We start from the raw sequence: 7,353 nt of genomic DNA, 5'->3' as shown, positions 1-7,353 counted from the left end.
ATGTAAAAAAGCTAGGCAAGATGAGAGAGGGCAGGAGAATGTTAAAAATGGAGCCCCTGGTTGAGGCCCAGGTGGCTCGATAGGCAAATGATTGGGTGAATGTCTAAATGATCTTTTTAATTGAGTAGACTGACGGCTAATCAGGGTCATGAAGTGTTATCACACTGATGAGCTGAGTGGAGCCCTGGGCTGCTCTGCAATTAATGCCGCTTTTGTGAAAGGGGTAAAAAGAAAGATAATGTATACCATCTGGCAATTGTTTATGATAAAAGCAGCAGTTTGCTGCAAATTCAAGTTAAATGCTATTCATAACATTATTTTTGCTGCTGCTGAGGGCAAGGACACGAAGCCCAGGCCTTTGTCTGACTTCTCATTCTCCTTCTCAACCAAAACATTCATTTTCTTCCACGTGTGTTATTATTAATTACTTGGCTGCTTGCTAATGTATGGCCTGAATGATTCCCTGTTTGATATGCCAATAAAAAACCCAACACATACTTCTTGGAATCGACTTCAATTTTCGTGCCAATGTATCCGATTACAATAAAACAAAGCAACGGTTAGTCACAGCCAAAAACCAGAGTAAACAAGTCTTTTTGTCCTGTATAGCTTGTTTCTTTGGCACCTCTGGGATTAAAAGAAGGGAGGTGGAGTTTTTAACAAAAATGACAAAATGTCTATGTGAAATGACTTTTTTTCCAGCCTCAAGGAGATCAGCATTTGCAAACTTGAAGCTGATAGAGATTACTCAAAAAATGTCCGTATTTTCAGTCTTTATTACTTAAGATGTGTGACAATATCCTCAAAATTGACATGAGGGTAAACTTAAAATGTTGATTCAGTTATTAACATGAGAAGTGTACACAAGGCTCTCAGACATGATACAGAAAAATAGATGTGCTTTTCATCTTGATTCATTGGTAAGACCAAAAATAAGCAAAAGGAGAGATTTCTAGTAAAAACTTTAAACAGCTCAACTATGACTTAGGAAATAAAAATAAAATAAAAGGTACCATTTCTTTCAAGTATATAGAGACAAGAGTTTTGTGTCACTTTTACTTCAAGTTGTCAAACATACAGACACATGCATATTCGGGAGTATAAAGTGAGAAAATAAAACACAGCTTAAAATCAAGGAATTAACTTTACAGTGGTAGAGTGGACTTAGAAGTCAAAGACATGAATATATTTTATGCAAGCAGGTGCCATGATTTTTAACCTCTTGTTGGCTTTAGATGCAATTGAGGTGAATGCTGGCCCAGAATGTACTTCCAGAAAGACAAAAGCATCACCTAGTGGAATATATCAGACATTTTTGGAAGCTTACTACATTCTGGGCCCTGTGCTAGGCACTGGGAATACAACGATCATAAGGACACAGAAACTTTTCTCAACAACTTGAAAGTCTGGTGAAGGAGACAGAAACATAAGAAGAATGTATGATGAAGTGTCAGGAGGCTATAACTGCCAGGTGGAAAACCCAACCTGTATCTTGAAAAAATATGTGGGTGGCTGTTAGGGAACACTTTCTAGGGTAACATCAAGTTGAGTGAAAATGTTGTTAGATTCTGTAGGAGGCTTCCCTTTTCTTCAGAAGGAATGAGAAGTTGGAAAAAAATTGTTATTAAAAAAAACACTTCTAATAAAATAAATGTAACAGGTGATGTGGCAGAAAGATCTTCCTGGGACAAGCCTGAGAACGGATTGATAAATATTTGCTGAATAAACACAGAATTAATTTATATCAATGTAATGGGCATGTGACTTATCAGGGAAGTATTAACTCATCTCCAAAAATGATGACAAAGTAGGATATTAATGAACATAATTACTCTATGACACAGAATTATTAGATAATTCAGTGAGTTAGTTGCCTGTCTGTGTTGTCACCTCAGATAAATCATGATGAATACCTGCAGAAGTTCCTAGACAACTTACTTGATGGAAGAGTAGACCACTGGGGCTGTGTAAAACTGTTTGTTTGCTACAAAGGAGTTTTTTTGGTTGTTGTTTGTTTGTTTGTTTTGATAATATTCCTAGAAAGGGAAAGTAAAAGGTACAATGAAAAGAAAAATCATAAAATGGTCCCAAAGTTACCACAAAATCAAATCTGCCATTATAATAGAATATTTTTAGAAGAAGAGTATCTATTCAGCTGAAATTAAACAATAACAATAACAACAGAACACACATGCACACACACACAATCATACACTAAAAAAAAACAAAAAGTCATTTTGGTTTGAACGACACATTCAACCTACTATTCTGTGTATAGAGACAAATTAAAACTAAATACCATTTCTTTCCTGGAAAAGCATGCTGAACAGGCCCTAGCTATGAGAAAGAGTGAGCTAATAGACTGAATACTTCTTATACAACAGGACTAAAAAGAAAAATAACTCAAATAAAGGGTGTCAGGATCCAAAGTCAACCTCCAGTGTCGGGACTTAAGAAAAAACTAGTTTATTTTGAATTTTCTAAGAGAAAATATTAATTCTAATAATAACTAGCAATTAATGGGTCCTTATTATTTGCCAGTGATTGTACTAAATATTTTACATACATTATCTGACTTGATCTTTACGACAGCCTGTCAGATGGATGTTATTCCTTATGCAGAAATGGGGGCACAGGAAGTTTCTTTAACTCAGTCAAATTTACAGTTTCTAAGGGAAGGAGGCAGTATTGAAGCCAACTTCTCATTCTAAAAAAACCATGCTCTTCAAAAATATTCTTTACCTCTTGTCTTGGGAAAAGTTTAGGGACATGAAAATCATTCGTAAGCTAAAACCTGGTTTTGTTTACCTCATATAGGTTTAAATGAGTATTTTGTGAATTGTTTTAATGGTATAATTTGTAATATTCTTTACTTATAAATTTTAGTAACACTTCTAGGCTAACAGTAAAATATTTATATATTTAATGTAGAAAATACGCTTTCTGGAGCTCCAAAATGTCAAACACAAAGACACTCAAGGATTATCTGATCAAGAAGTTTAACTTTCCCAACAGTTTGGAAAAGGTATCTTTTTTTTTTTCTTTCAAAATCCTCTGTCAAGCTAATGGAATAATTGTTCTTTCACTACCTAAACCAAATCGTTTTTAGTCTACATTTTTTTTCATACCACCACACATGTATTAAATATCTAGTGGACTAGATATGGAGAGTCCAGATAAATAAATGGAACTTTTTTTGTTTTCTTATTCTCCAGGAGCTGCTGGTGTAGTTTAAGAGACAGATGCCTGAAGTAATAACAATAATTACAAAGCTAACCGGTATCCCCTGCCTACATTCATTTGAAAATCTGTGGGAGATTTGATTGTCACTTAAGTGTCTTGCTTTTCCAGCAAAGTTTCCGAGCATTGTTAGAGGAAATGTCAGAGCTGTGCTCAAAGTGAGCATCTAGCAATGAAGGGCCCCGGCTGAAAGGTGGGGAAACTGGGTATCAGTCCCAGAACAGCAGCCGAAAGCAAACAAGAGGCCAGCTCAAGGAAGCCTGTATGGGAAAAGCACATGAAAACAGATTTCATAAATCTCAACATCAGTCAACCAGGTGATAGAAAGAGGGAGGGAAAGGAAAGACAGAATTTACACAACATTTTAATGTTATAGTTCACTTGAGCCCTGACAGCAGAGCACAATACTGAATGCTACAATGCTATGTCACACTAACAATGGAGACTCTATGAGAAGAATCATCTAAATTGGGACCTAGTGACAGAGAGACTCTTCCTCCCCTTATATTAACTTTTTGGCCTTACTAACCTTGACCAATAGTGCTGTCAGTGGATAGGTACATTATTGTCAAACACAACAGGGATTCTCTCTCTCTCTCCTCGTTAACCTTCACCGAAATTTAAGGTGATTCTTCCAGACATAATTTTGCTCACAATATATATTGTAGGAATCAAGACTTACTCTGGTGGAATTGTATTAACAGCCCAGGGAGTAGGTGATTATCTCTAGGTTATGAGATATACAGAGCCCCTGACACTGGGAAACAAATAAAAAAGAGTCCATAGTCATGCGGACTAAAGTTCAAAGGGCAGGTGAGCTTTGGATCGATCTTTGAAGGCTAGTAACACAGTGAGGATTAGCACAGGATTCCAAATACTCCTGCCTAAGGTCACGCTGGCCCTGCTATACATCCTGGGTAACCTTGGACTGGTTATCAATCCTCTTTTGTCTTAATTTCCTGGTCAGTAAAGCAGAAAAAGACAAAATGCCACATAAAGTTGTTTCAAGGATTAAAGGTGCTGAGACATTAAGGTTCTCTGCATAGTGACTGACAAAGGGTAAACACTCAATAAAGGTTAGCAATTGTTTTCATTCTATAATAAGTAGCATGAAAAAAAGAGGCTAGTGGAGGTAGCACAAACTATATGCGAAAAACCATTACTATAGAATGAAAATATGATCTATCAAATTCAGAAAAGGAGACCAGACAGTCTAGTAGAGGGACAATATTGAGATGGATAAGAAAAGTGAGCATTTTGAGACTACATGCCAGAGTAATGTTAAAGTCATGAAAGTATCAGTAAGTACTAGGGTGTCATTGTCACCTCTTGAGTGGGACAGCAACTTGGAGAAAAATGAAACTCATTAATTCATCCAACATGTACTGAGTATTATTCTGTAGTAAGTATTTGGAACCCAGTAGAAGCTACTTGGGCAGGTAAGAATATTAGGAGTATGGAGAGATTACGGCTACAGGAACTGTTGGCTAAGTGGGAGTTGATCTTAAACGCATAACCCCCTTAAATATCTCCTAAGTGGATTATTCTTAAGAGTGTTTCTCCTAAGAGTATTTCTTCCAAAGAACCAAGTGTTCAAGAAATTGCCCTAGTGTCCACCAATCCAGGGTATTATAGTGCTTGATCCAAGTGAGATTATAAGAACTGTGATTACATGTTGTAGGATGCCAATAATTACCAATAATAAGCCAGGATATATCAAGGGAATAAGAGTGAAGATAAAGGAGAAAAAATAAAGACTGACCTTGGGTACACTTAGTTGGGTGATACAAGGAGCAAGAGAAATCAAGAGTATTGGTCAGAAAGGAAGAGAAAACAGGAGTACATACTCTCACAGAAAAAAAAATGAAATAAAAGGAATAAAACCTTATTTTAAAGATGTAAAGTAAGATTAACAGTCTAATACAACAAACAAGTCAGAGGATAAAAATTGAAAGATCATTGCATTTGGAAAAAAAATGGAGAGAACTGTTAAGTTTCCAGGGATCCAATTTCAATAAATAGAAAGTCATGAAAGTTTCCAACAGGAAGTAATAATACCGATTCATGACATTGTTTAAAGACTACCACTTTCAAGAACTCCCTCTTCCTGGCACAGTTCACAGAAAGAGCTGGGTGTCCTCCTTTCCTGCTTTGTCCCTATCTCTCTACTCACTCTCCCACTTATGGCCAAGGAGCTAGACTGAAAGATACTGAGACAAGAGGCTTATACGTATGATACCTGGTGCTGCATATACTAGGCACTCAACCTGTTTAATGAATTGGCCAAAAGGAAATCTTAACTTGAAAAAAATATATTCATGCCCTTTGATATTCCATTTATCATTGTGCAGATGACTATTCATTTTAATCATGAGAAAGCTGCCAAGTTGCAACAATATAAATTTTATCTCCAGTTTAGTTCAGATACTTACTATAATTGTATGAAAAATAAATCTGGGCAATAGGCTTTCCAGGTGTTGGAAAACTAGAGACAGAGTTCTTATCTGAAGGCACTAGATTACTGAATCTGCTCTTGTTGCTACTCCTTCATTCTTGACTTCCCAAAGATACAGTTTCACTAATGATATGTTTCTCTTCATAAACTGACAGAGCTAAATAATTAAATAATTCCTTTCAATGGAAGCACATAGATTATATAGTGGAATTTTTTTGTGGAATGGTGACATAACCCGGAAAATAAAAAGGCAGTGGCTTAGCAGGAATTTAACATTTCAGACACTCTCAGAGACGCTACCTTGCAACGGCAGCCCTACTCTATGGTAGAATATGTGATGCCAAGACAAACTGCAGTGAAATAGGTTACATTTTCTTCTGCCTGTATAGTCACACTTCTGGATATCCATATCCTTGTGGATACTGTGCTTGGTTAATCATGTGAGTTGTATGCAATGAGATTGTCAGCGAATGTGACATAAGACTTGCTCTACCAAAACACTGTGAGCTGCCATATGGAAAAAACCTGGTTAGTCTCCTTAAAAGATGAAAGCTTTATTTGTATTCATATGTAATGTGCACCATGAGATCATGTATTAGAGCTCAGCCAACACAGACTTGTGAGAAATAATACCTTTTGGCTGTTCAAAATCACAAAATCTTGGGAAGGCTTGCAAGCCAGCAATAGACAACTAATAGACAAGTGGCTACTTCACCTTTGATGATGTTTTGCATCTTTAGCTATTTAAACTGAGAACTTTCAGTGGGTAAATGAGTCTCATCATTCCCATAAATACCTAACCCTCCACAAATTCTTTAATTGCTGTCCAAATTGACTTTTTCTTTAAGAAGGGCTAGTTAAAATTCTGCAAGATTTCAAGAATGTCTCAATCCTCCATTCATTTGAGATATTTTTTTAACAATCATCTATTTTATGACACATATTCTTCTAGACTTTGTGAATACAACGATGAGAATTTACATGTTAGTGGAAGACCAGACATTTTTAACAGTGAACAAATATGTGAATGAAATAATTTCTGAGAGTGGTAACTGCTATAAAGAAAATAAAAGTGATTGAATACAGGGTGATTGGCATATAAAGGAGAGCTAGGTGAGGTAGAACTGTCAGGGGAAACATTTTTGAAGAGTCAATCTTTGAATTTAGATCTGAATAATTAGAAAGGGGCTAGGCATGGAATTACCTGGTGTGCAAGCATTTCAGGAAGATGAAACAAGAAGAGCAAAGGCCTGGAGGGGTGTATGAACTTTATATGTGAATAAGCAGACGGTCAGTGTGGTAACTAAAGAAAGTGAAAACTAAGAGTGTCGAATGAAATGAGGTAAAAACAGATAGGCAGGGATCAGTTTATATGAAATTATATATATATATATGTATATATATATATATATATATATATATATATATATATATATATATATATATATATACACACACACACACACACACACACACACACACACACACAACACAGGGGTAGGGGAGCCAATTCCTTCCAGCTGAGCAGTCAAAAATCCATGTATACCTCCTGAATCCTCCAAAACTTAACCACCAACAGTCTACCATTGACCAAAAACCTTACCAATGACAAAACAGTCAAATGAACCCATATTTTATATGTTATATGTATTATATAC

The 7,353-nt window shown here is 36.0% G+C and overlaps 1 protein-coding gene across 1 annotated transcript in view; it reads right to left on the bottom strand.

Annotated features, from left to right (window-relative positions):
• Positions 1 to 831: 831 nt before the first annotated feature.
• ARL4A (ARF like GTPase 4A) overlaps positions 832 to 7,353 on the bottom strand; it is a 611,358-nt gene continuing 604,836 nt past the window's right edge. The window contains exon 6 of the transcript XR_012498892.1: positions 832 to 2,036. The gene's annotated coding sequence lies outside the window, so the exon portion shown is untranslated. The remainder of the gene's footprint in view (positions 2,037 to 7,353) is intronic.

This window comes from Rhinolophus sinicus, linkage group LG09 (genome assembly GCF_036562045.2).
Source record: "Rhinolophus sinicus isolate RSC01 linkage group LG09, ASM3656204v1, whole genome shotgun sequence".
NCBI classification, from domain to species: domain Eukaryota; kingdom Metazoa; phylum Chordata; class Mammalia; order Chiroptera; family Rhinolophidae; genus Rhinolophus; species Rhinolophus sinicus.
Note: the sequence above shows the minus strand (reverse complement) of the source record. Positions and strands in the feature narration are given on the sequence as shown.